At 32.7% G+C, this 12,553-nt stretch overlaps 1 long non-coding RNA gene across 7 annotated transcripts in view; it reads right to left on the bottom strand.

Annotated features, from left to right (window-relative positions):
• The window catches only part of LOC125281477 (uncharacterized), a 438,012-nt gene that overhangs the window by 219,220 nt on the left and 206,239 nt on the right, over positions 1–12,553 (bottom strand). Inside the window, exon 2 of one of the 7 annotated variants that reach the window (XR_008957337.1) lies at positions 7,183–7,286. The exons of the other annotated variants lie outside the window; for them this stretch is intronic. This is a non-coding gene — a long non-coding RNA (uncharacterized LOC125281477). The remainder of the gene's footprint in view (positions 1–7,182; positions 7,287–12,553) is intronic. 7 annotated transcript variants of the gene reach the window in all.

Below are 12,553 nucleotides of genomic sequence, written 5' to 3'. Positions count from 1 at the left end.
ATGATAAATAATTCACCTACCAGCTCAACAGAGAAACTACCAGCCAAATGCAATATACACAGTAATATTACCTATTCTTTTCCTTTGTAATTTGTGGAGAATTGTGGGGATGGGATACTTTTCATTTGTCAGTTTGGATGAGACTTTGACCTAACAATTTTGTCACCTAGGCTCGGCTGAAACTGAGCCTGAGGCTTTAGCAAAACAACTAAAAACTCTGAACAAAGATTTTTCGGCATATTGCCCCACCTGACATGAAGTGATGTTAGTTGTTTTGAAGTTTAGGACAACTCCAAATGATTAGAGCTTGACTTCTAATTAATATTTCTGTAGCTTGAATGGGTTCAAGGGTTATAGTTTTTTTGCCCAATTTTCCAAATAATCTCTTTTTCTTATCACTCACTCTCTTTACTAAGTTCCCAGATACTTACAGTACCAAAGTTTTTTTTTATTATTATTGTGAACAAATTTGTTAAACAATCACATTCTTCAGCTTTATTTATAGCTGTTAGTGTAGATGCCAGTAGAGGATGAATGATAGATTTAAAGAAATTTTAATATTTTCCCTCAGATTTTTAATATTGCCTATTTTCTATCTAAGTATGTTTTAAATGGTTAAATATGTGTCATGATCATCAAGTCAAAATGCCAAAGGTCAAGAAGGGGGATATTAACCAGCAAGGCACCATAATAGATTTGAGTGAATCTGAACTTCTAAGTGATTAGGTGAAGAATTAAACATTAACAGGATCACTTGCAAAAGTGGAGGACTGCATCAGTGGTTTCCCTATGTGGTTCCAGATTATCTACTTGTGGGTTCTCAGGCCACAAGTAGATATACTGAACAAAATATCAGTGCTAGGGCCAATGCATCTACATAGCAAGCTCTTAATATCATGCACAGCCAGGACTTGGAACCACTGGGCTAAATTACAATAAAAAAATCTATTTTTGAGACTAAGTGTTTCATAATAATATACACAGACAATTCTCATATTATTCCCCAGTATAGAATTGATATAGAATTCATTTTGAGGTAGGATAGATCTGTTTTGAATTCTGTCAAGGGGATTTATATACTAAAGAATTGATAGGACCTAATTTTTTTTTGCAGAACAATAAGGTAATTCCAATGCATCCTACCCCTTTGTTAAATCAGAAAGATTTATGAATCATCCATGGAGTCAGACAGCTGGAAAGAGTGTAATGAAATAATAACACTGCATTTATGAAGCAAAATCCACAAGACATGTGAGAAGAGAAAAAAAAAATGCCACTCTCAATATTAGACAGAACAAGTGAACAAAAAATAAGGGAGAAGATAGAGGACCTAGCCAACATAACCAAGAGGGTAGATCTAATCACTATACATTGAGCTCTACTCCTAATAGAGAATACAAATTCTTCTCAGGTACCTACAGAATGTTCACAAAAATTGATCACATATTAAACTGCAAAGAAAATATCAGTAACTTCCATAAAGTAAAATATTATAATTTTATTGCCATAATTATAAGGCTATAAAATAAGAAATTATATATATATTAAAAACAAACAAGAAAGACCTTTCTACTTGGACATTTAAAAACACATTTTTATTAAATAATTTGGGTAAAAGAGGAATTTATAAATTGAAATGATAGAATTAAAGTATCATAAGGATGGGAATAATGAAAGAAGAAAATGATCGGAGAATATGATTATAGAAAAACAGTAGGTCTAATTAAAATCATATTATTATTCTTTAATAACAAAAGAAAAAAAGCACTGGCTAACCTGATCAATAAAAAGCAGTGAGAAAGTATAGTAAGAAAAAGATGCAAAATAAAAAAATAATAAAAGGGAAAAAACATTGAAATCAAAGAAGTTAAAATATGCACACATGTGCGTGCACACACACACCCACACACACACACCCACACATACACACTCACAAACTGCTTTGCAGAACTCTAAATAAATTTGAAAAACTACATAGGTAGATATTGCCAAATTGACTCTATTTAAATTATAAATCTTAAACAGACCAATTTCCACAGAAGAAAACCCCAGCAAGTTATCTAGGAATTTCTCCACAAAAAGCACCAGGCCCAGATGGTTTCACAGGAGATTTTTTTTTTTTTTTTTTGCCTACTTTCTATGAGCACATAGTCTAAACTCTCAGAAATTATTCTAGTACATTGAAAAGGAATTAAAAATTCAGAATTCCTTTTATGAAACAAGTGAAAAAATAATATCTAATGGAATAAAAACACTACAAAGGAACAAAAAAACAGTATCACTCATAATTAATTCAAGAATATAAATAAAATATTAACAAACAGGATCTAATACCATATTAAGAAAATAATACACTATGACCAAATAGACTTTATTCCAGGGATATATAATCATTCCAATATTTAGAATTTTATTACTATCACATATTATGCTATATCTAAGCAGAAAAAAATCATGATTATCTCCATAGATGCTGAAAAAGCCTTTGAAAAAATTAAACACTCTTTCATTATTAAATAAACAACAAGAAATTAGGAATTGAGGGATACTTTACATACATATATATTGAGGGATACCATATATATCCAAAAGCCAACATCATCTTTAATGAGAACAGAAGCATCTCTAGTAAAACTGGGAACAAAGTAAGCATGCCCACTATGCTGCATTTCAACAATGTAGTAAAGATATTAGCCAATGCAATTAGATGACAAAAATTAATTAGTGGCACAGAAATGAAGAGGAAACAAAACTATCTTTATTTGTAGATAATGTGATAGCATACCAAGAAAACCTCATAGGACCAATGATAAAGCTACCTCAAAGAATCCAGTAGATAGCATAGTTTAACATTAACATACAAAAATGCCTTATGATGCCAATAAATAATTAAAGAATAAATGACAGAGAAACCCATTTACAATAACGATAAAGAAGATTAAATACTTAGGACTTGATTGAATGAGAAATGTGGAATATTTAAAAAATTTTTAAATTCTTTTTAAAGATATAAAAATAGACTTGGACAAATGGAAAGATATATCCTGTTCTTGACTAAGACAACCCAACATTATTAAGATGTAGCTCTCCCTAAGTTAATTTATAAATTCAATGAAATCCTAATAAAAACATGCACAAACTATTTTATGGAATTAGACAAGTTGACACTAAAATTCATTTTAAAAGCAAACATAAAACAATAGCCAGGAAAACTAAGGGGGACTCGCCATACTAAAAACTAAAATATGCTAAGAAGCCTCTGTAGTTGAAACATGTAGTACTGGCACATAAGCAGATAAATAATCCAGAAAAATGAAATGCAACAGTCTACAATTCGGCACATGTTAAAAGTGACATTTCAAATCACTGGAAGAAAGATAAACTTCTAATAAATGGTGTTGGAACAACGAAGTAGCCATTTGGAAATAGTTAAGATTAGATTCATATCTCATTGCATACATCAAAATAAATGCTAAATAAATTAGGGACTAAATGTAAAAGTGAAACCAATTTCACTTTAATTTAATAAATTAAATTATTATTATTAACTACCAGAGGAAAACATGAATGAATACCTCTTTAGTTGTAGATTAGGAAAAGGCTTTCTAAATATGAATCAAAATCCAGAAGCAATAAAAGAAAAGATCCTAAAAGTCTCAGCACAAGGAAGAAAATTTTTGTAACTATGTATGTTAACTAAACTTACTGTGGTAAACATTTCACAATACATGTATGTCAAATCATTGTGCTGTACACTTTACACTTACAAAGTGTTGTACGTCAATTATATGTCACTAAAACTAGAAGAAAAAAAGATCGATAAATATGAACACATTTTTAAAAAATCTAAAAATATGCAGGAGAAAATCTGCAAAGTCAAAAGATAACTGAAAAACCAGAAGAAAATATTCATGATACAAACCACAGACAAAGGACCAATATCCACAATATGTCAAGAACTCCTAAAAACTGAGGAACAAACACCAGAGACATAAAAGGTGGAAAAAATTTGAACCAACAATTTTCACACAAAAATTTAAAAAATCCCCAAATATATGAAAACATTTGAAGTTAGTCATAATTACTGAAGTGCCAATTAAAACACCTAAGGTATCATTTCTTGCTCTTAGGTGAGCAAAAATTGAGGATATCACATTCTGTTCATGAGGATGTAGGGAAACAGGCACCCCTTTTTATTCCTTGTAAGAATAAAAATTGGCCCAACCTTTGGGAGATAAAATGGGCAATACTTAACAAAACTACTTATGTAATTACCTACTGATTCAGCAATCTAATCTCTAGGACTCTACCCTGATGACACCTTCAACAATGGGAAAATACACATAGCCAATGTTATTCATTGCAGCCTTGTTTTTAACTGCAAATATTGGAAACAACCTAATGCTTTGCACAAGAAAGTCATTGAATATATTACATTAGAGTGATACAACAGAGTACTATGCAGCTGAATAAAAGAATGAGGAAGCTCTCCGTGAACTGAGTTTGGAGTATAGCAATTTTCACATCCTCCCCTCAAATTAACGAGAAATAAAATTTTTAAAAATTAATGAAAAATTAAAATAACCCAGGATATGAGGCAAACAAGAATAACAAATGAACCTAGTTATGTTATAAATGAATAACATAACCATATTGAATAGGATGGAGAAGAAAATAATGAACTAAAGAAACTTTGTGAAAAACTATTGTGAAATACTGTGAGGCAAAAAGAATGGTACACAATTATTTCACTGAGTAATCAGTTTCACACAAGGGTAAGCATTGTCAACTTTGTAGCTACTTGATGTGTGCACCAGAACTGAACATGTAAGTAAATGTATTACAGATAATGTGAGCAAAATTTTTCACTGTCGGAGAAAAACTTTACAAACAAGGAAAAACTAGAGGCTAGAATGAACTCTATTAGAATTGGAGATATCACTATAAATTCATGATTGTTCATATATTTATACAGACATGGAAATAAATATGGTTGAACAGATTCAAACAGATTAGTATACTGACATACATTCCCCAGCTTTATCTATCAAGAGGGTCTAGAAGCAATAACACCCCCACAGCAACAAGGATAGCTAGCACCGAGATCTTGATTTCTAAATTCCATTCTCCAATCAAAGGACCAAGAACTCATTGGACAAGTAGCTTATTTCAGGGATGAGCAGGAATAACAAGGCAAATCTGGATCAGATTTGTGTTACCAAAAAATAAGAAAGTATCCAAAAAAGGAGTGGGGCATGTCCATAGACCCGGAAGCCAGCCTGAAAAAAATTCCTGATAACCAAAGCTGGAATAATTTGAGCAAAATACATAATGATATAATTGATTTATAACCCCTAAAATAAATCAATACCCATATGTCCATACTAATATAATTATGTAATTGAATAAGCAAACAAAGGGGATAAGGGACATATCTTGTTTAAAAGAATTCCAATTAATAAATGTGGGAGGGATGAGGCACATACAAAATCTCATTAAGTAAACACAATAGTAATAATTGTTACAGACAAGATCTGCCAATATTAAAATGAGTGGGTGAACGATTGAAGAAAAACAAGATATTTGCTTAGGCTACAAGTATCTTTTCCAAAGTATATATAAATTATGAGAGGAAATACAATAAACTTACATTGGAAAAACCTGAGCCACAGCACCTTCTTCAAATGATGAAGGTTAAAACCATCAGTAATAAGTTACATGATTATCATGTATTCCCTGATATGATGCATATCACTGAGGACATATAACTTATTCTTGCCCTAAATGTGCAACCTCATGAGAATTGAAGGACATTCTATAAAATAACTGACCAGTCTTCTTAAAAGTGTCAAAGTCATAAAAGAAAAGTTAAGACTGAGAAACTATAAAATATTGAGGAGATAAAGAGCCCCAACAATAAAAGTAATGTGGAATCTTGAATCTGGTATTAATTTCCTAGTTTTGATAATTATATTACAGTTGTGTAGGTTATTAACATCGGGGGAAACTGAGTGAAAGATATATATGTGTATTCTCTGTGTTATTTGTGCAACTTTCTGCAGGTCTAAAATTATTTGGAAATAAAAAATATTTTTAAAAATCACAGAATTTTAAAAATCAGGATTTTATTTTTTACTTGACATTGTGATCTGGGCTCTAGTCCTAGCACTGATACTAAGAGATGTGACTTGAGTATGTCAGTTAACATCTCTGGGCTTCATTCATTCATTCATCCATTCATTCATTTATTCAATGTATATTTATAATGTAAATTATTGTTCTATTTTAATATTGTACTGTCAAGAAAAAACTGAGAAAAGATGGAAAACATTATAACCTCAATTTCTCTTAATACAACATTCATACTATTCTAGATATTTTATTCATGTTTTTCAAATTCATACTTTTCAAGCAAATCTTGTTTCCTTCCTAAGTTTGGTGCTGTATTGTTGTTTTTTTCTTTATCATTTACTTTTAGGGCAAAAACCATGCGACAGAGAGCATAAACTACTGTTTGAGATCATATATCATCCCATTGTAAATATATTATTTTAAAAGACTGGTTTAATTCTTGGAAAGATGAATTAGCCTTTCATCAAATGCCAACTATGAAAGGCATAATAGAAGGTGGTGGGAATACAGAAATGAATAAGCAATAGTCTTGGCTGTAAGGAGCTGACAGTTTAGTCTGAGAGCAGACATATATGTAAATGAATATTTGTAAGGCAATGTGAAAGCACTGTGGTAGAGATGCGTACCATCCCAGAAAGGAACAATCAACTGCCTGGGAGGAGTAAGAGAAGAATTTTCAAAAGAGATGTCAGGGTACTGGAAGACCAGTAGATAATTTTCAGGTAGGCAAGAAGGGAAGGATTTTTCATGATGTTGAATAGTATATGCAAATTTATTATTCTATGAAAAATTGGTGAGTTTCCCACCAATTGAATCATGTGCTAAAGAGTGGAGGCAAAGGCCTTAACCACTAAGCTGAAATGGATGGGATGGACGAACATACCAGCTTTTCTCTAATTCTTGTCTTCCTTACCTCTGCTCTCTTGCTTGCTCCCTTGTTGTTTTTTATTATACCGTAATTCACCCAAAAACCAAACACCAACCAACCAACCAACCAACCAACTAAAACCAAAACCAAAAATAAAACAAGACTTATTCCATGAGCTTTACCTTAACTCTGCAGGCGACAAGGACCAAAAGGCTCATTCTTGCTCTGAATGTCAAATTTTATTCTACAGAGATTGATGAGGAAAGCATCTTTTATATAGAAGATTCTGGATAGACATAAATAAAAAATAGTCTTTACCTTGGAGATATTTAAGCAGGGGGGAAGCATAGTCAAAAAAAATTTTTTTTTTTTTTTTTTTTTGTAAAAAACCCCACATCCTCAGAAAGGACTTTTCCATATGTATATCCCCAACCAATTCCTCTCCCTTTCTACGGCACATTAATGGAGATCTATGAGATGATTTGTCATTTGGGACAAAGCATTGAGCAGTGAGGTGGGTGTCTTAAGGCAGCTCTCTGAAGTCATTTACTAAACTAAGATATAGAAAATCATCAGAGCTCATTAGAAAGCAGGAAAGCTGGCTGGATATTGGGCAGACAATTTTCCCACTGTCACCTGTGGGGCAAAGAATAGACTGTGCTTGTCCAATTCCCAGTTCTTCCAAAGAAGTATTTTTATCACTCTTTTGCTCAACTGTTAATACTTCATGTGAAAGGAGATTTTGTATGTTTTTTAAAAAGAAGCTATACATTGGTGTATATGCTTAACTTCAACAATAAAATATATGTAACCATTAAACTATGTCTAATTTTAATCCAGCTCAAGATATGAAACTCAATTAAATTAACATTTCCTTTGGTATATGAGGTAGTGACATTTAAAAATACACATCCTAAAGCGTTCTTGTTTTTGAATGAAGCATATAAACTATCATATAAGCAAATCAGAAAAATATCACCTCTAGGTTCAAATAACAATGCTTAAAATACTAAAATCTCCATTTTTCAGGTGACATTTTACCAAAGATGAAATTGATCATATCATCAAATATATAGTTTTTAGGTCTAACATATAACTCTCAAATTATCCTGCATTTTCATATTACTACAACTGCATTTGGACAGAAGAACTTTCAATAGCCAAAGGTAGGTAAAACAATTTGTATGGTTCTCAAAAATCACATGCAACAATCATGTAAGAGGAAATGGCATTATTTTGACCATGATATAGAAATTTGGCATTATTCAAACTAGTTCTTTTTTTTTTTTAAAGATTTTATTTATTTATTCGACAGAGATAGAGACAGCCAGCGAGAGAGGGAACACAAGCAGGGGGAGTGGGAGAGGAAGAAGCAGGCTCATAGCAGAGGAGCCTGATGTGGGGCTCGATCCCATAACGCCAGGATCATGCCCTGAGCTGAAGGCAGACGCTTAACCGCTGTGCCACCCAGGCGCCCCTCAAACTAGTTCTTCTTGAAATTATTATTATTATTTTTGTTTGAAGCCAGCATAATTTCTGAGGAAAAATATTTTTCCCCTAATAGTCTAAAAACTACACTGAACATTTTTTTAAAAGATTTTATTTACTTATTTGACAGAGAGAGACAGCCAGGAAGAGAGGGAACAGGAGCAGGGGGAGTGGGAGAAGAAGAAGCAGGCTCCTAGGGAGGAGCCTGATGCAGGGCTCGATCCCAGAACGCTGGGATCACGCCCTGAGCCGAAGGCAGACACTTAATGACTGAGCCACCCAGGTGCCCCAACACTGAACATTTTAATATACAAATGTGATAGTCCAGGATGGTAAGGCAACAAGAAAGTTAAGATAGCGATTTTTATAGGTGTCTAATACTGTGGACTTTTCATTCCTCTGTATTCTTCATTTTACATTTTCACTGACATATAAAATTTCAAAATTTTATCCTCCAGTAATTTTTTTTGAAACTCCAACTTCCATCATTAAGCATAATATTCATTTTGAAATTCATCACCATCAATATTTTACCATGGGTATTTGCAAAAATACTTTAAAAGCAAATTCAATTTATTTTTTTTTAATTTCTTTAAAAGCATTCTGGGTGTTATTTAAATAGTGAGTTCAAATAATAAATATCACATTACATGGTAATTATTGATACCGAAACAATTTAGTAATAAGAATTTCTTCACGGAGTAGATGATTTCTAGAAAATAGTTACTGAAACAAAAATTTTATCTCCCTATTTAAAGTCTTCTTTAAAAAATAAAAATACATTCAAAACCACAACATATAATTTCTACGTTTTGGTAACTAAACAAAATCAGTTTGTCATTCTTTTCCATCTTTAAATGCACATTTCCAAGCTTATAGAGGTTGACTCTGAAGGGAATTTCTGAAATTTTTAAAGCTATGTTTTTAGTCAAAGAATGAATGACCTTGGAGGCCTAATTCATGGTTTATACACAAAGCTCTTATTGGAGATTGAGTGTCATTTTCCTTACTATCAATTGTGGTAATCATATTTTAAAAAACGGAATTTCTTCAAAAGATAGATAAAGATAGATATTCAATCAGGTGAGTTAGGAAACATTAAATTCTATATAATGTGTCTGCCGTGCAGAAGCTCATCACTTTATTCTCTCAAATTTATTCCTCACCTATTTCCCTCCATCTCTGAGATCTTCCTGAATCTTTCTCCACTTGCCGTGGAGCTATCTTAGGTACCTCATGTGTTTACTGTAACTAACAAAACAACACCAAGAAAAGTTTCCTCACAGAAAGTTTCTTTCCGAGGTCAATTTAGTATTCATAATCTGTTAATGACATTCAATATGTAAGTTGTTTGGGATGGAACAAACTTTGGGCAACAGGGTCACTAAAAGGCTCCTAGAAAAGTAGGGATGTGATCCTGATTTTTGAAAGAAACTTTAGGCAAAAGGGAAAGAGTACATAATATAATGGAAGGAATAAAAATTTGGAGATCAGTTGGAAAATTGCTGCACAATTCCAGCTCCGATGCGCAGGATGAATTAGCACAGGGGAAGTCTGTCTGGGAAAAAACCTTCTATCTGTGTGAACAGAAATTGAATTTCCTTAGAAGCTATGGTTCGATATTGTTATGAGAAGGCAATAGCAGGGGGAAGTGACAGATGATTTCAATCCCTGTTACTTCGGATGGAGAGCATACAGTTGCTCCGATATCCAAAATATCTAAAGTGGATATTTTTCTTTTTCTTTTCTTTTTTTTTTAAATCAGGCAACACCCAGACCATATGCAAAACCCTCTGCTCTATGTTTGCTTTACTGCACTCAAGATTCTGGTCATCCTTTGTTGTACTTCAACCTTCTAGTTTCTGAAATCTGGTTGCATTAATCTAAACTACTACCACCAAATCATTTCCTTTCCCAAAGTATCCATTCCTTTTTTTTTTAACTTTTACTTTCAGTTAATTTGTTTCTGAATTGTGTCTCTAGCTAGATCTTGAAGGCAAAAGCAAAATGTATCACACCATCAGGGCCAATATTTTTGTCAAAATTTGAGAGATTGGAAGCATGGGTGTTTGAGTCTCTGCAATACAAGAGCTCTCAGTATGGAAAAATTTAGGTTAGATCGGCATAGATTAGATACTGTGCTCCCCCCTAATCACTATGCATCTGGAAAAGGTCTATTCTGCCATTTGAATTGACCTTTTGGACTTTGTATAAAGAGATTGGATTAGAGACAATAAGATTTTTCCCCACTGGGAACTTATTAAATTTTTAAAACATTAAACAGATCAAAACATATAGTAGAAAAATGTTTTTAAGCAGGGCAAGATACACTGACACGAATACATCTTAATGAAAAAGTGTTTAACTTGACTTGGAACTCTACTTCATGTCTAAACAGCTGAATTAAGCTCAAGGGTTGTTCCAAATGTAAATATTCAGCCCTGTACATAAAAGACAATAATTAAGCTAAATACAGATTTCCTTTCCAAACTTTAAAAATTATACCAGGTTTCATCTGGTATTCCTTTCCCTTAATTTACTAAACAATAGAATCAGCATCAGAAGGAGAAAGAAGATAATTGTGGACATCATCCAGCCTTTTGACAGTAATCAAAATAACCAGTTACTTCAGAAAAGAAGACCAAGAGAAAGTGACAATTGATTCCAGAAAGAAATAGAGGAATTGAGAATGTATATTTCATCATCTCTCAACTGGAAACTGGGAATATATGAAACTTGGATTTTAAATTAATTGCTTTTTCCTATGTGTACTTGTACTATGAGAAGTGAAATGGATCCTTTGAAGTTTTACCCTGGTTTAATTAATGCACTTATGGTTCCTTGAAGAACTATTTCAAAAGAAAATATAAATGGAAGATAAGGCTGGCATACCCTCCAGTTAATGTTGATTAAAAAAATGAAGGAGGAAACAGTTACTACTTTCCAATATTGTTAGAAACTTGCCACTCTGTTCTGTTTTGACCTCCATGATGACAAGACATTGGATACTCTGATACCTATTTCAATGATGTTATATTAGCAAAGAGTAACATTTCAAAAGAGCATGCGTCCTCTCCCATTTCACTCATATCCACTCCCACATGCACATTAAGTTCTAAACATCTTCACTTAATTGGAAGAGAGGATATTACTTTTTATTAAACCAGTTTTGTTATTCTCACCAATTTTCCAATAAGAAGAGTAAAGTGAAGAAGGCACTTTTTGATAACTAGCAAATGGCAAAGGTGGGATTTGAACCTAAGCAATCTGACTCTAATATCCATATTTTTAACAATACTCTACTGTTCTAGAAGCCCCATATAGACTCTGATGGAGGGGTAGTCTTGGTAGCTGCTAGTATTATTTTCTAAAAAGATGATTTCCCCCCAATTCTCCTCAATTTCTTTCTTTTTGGGGGAGGAGAGGGAGTGATGGTAATATACAGTGTTAGTAATATATAGTGAAATACTTCAATCATCATACACTTGACTTCTTCTATACCCCTAAATCTTCCTTGACTTATGATGCAGTTATGTCCCAGTGATATCATAAGTTGAAAATGCACTTAATACACATAAACTACCAAACATCATAGCTTAGCCTAGCCTATCTTAATTGTGCTCAGAATGTTTATATTAGCCTACAGTTGAGCAAAATCATTTAACAAAATGATATTTTGTTTTAGCTATGATACAATATAAGAAGGCCAAAAATAGGATGGTACAATTTTTACATCTCAGTTATTAATTGATTATTTTGAAGATTTTATTTATTTATTTATTTGAGAGAGAGAGTGTAGGGGGGGGGAGGAATAGAGGGAGGGAGGGACAAGCAGACTTCATGTCAATCATGGAACCCAACACAGAGTTCAATCCCAGGACCCTGAGATCATGACCTGAGCTGAAACCAAGAGTCAGATGCTTAACTAACTGAGCCACCCATGCACCCCTCTTAATTGATTTTTAAATTGTATTATAATCTAAATTTTTAAATTGTTGGTTGACAGTCTTCCTTCTTTTGTGGAACTAGATATAACTACAATGATTCTAAGTTCCTACACAAATA

Source organism: Ursus arctos, unplaced genomic scaffold, assembly GCF_023065955.2.
Source record: "Ursus arctos isolate Adak ecotype North America unplaced genomic scaffold, UrsArc2.0 scaffold_4, whole genome shotgun sequence".
In the NCBI taxonomy this organism is placed as follows: Eukaryota; Metazoa; Chordata; class Mammalia; order Carnivora; family Ursidae; genus Ursus; species Ursus arctos.
Note: the sequence above shows the minus strand (reverse complement) of the source record. Positions and strands in the feature narration are given on the sequence as shown.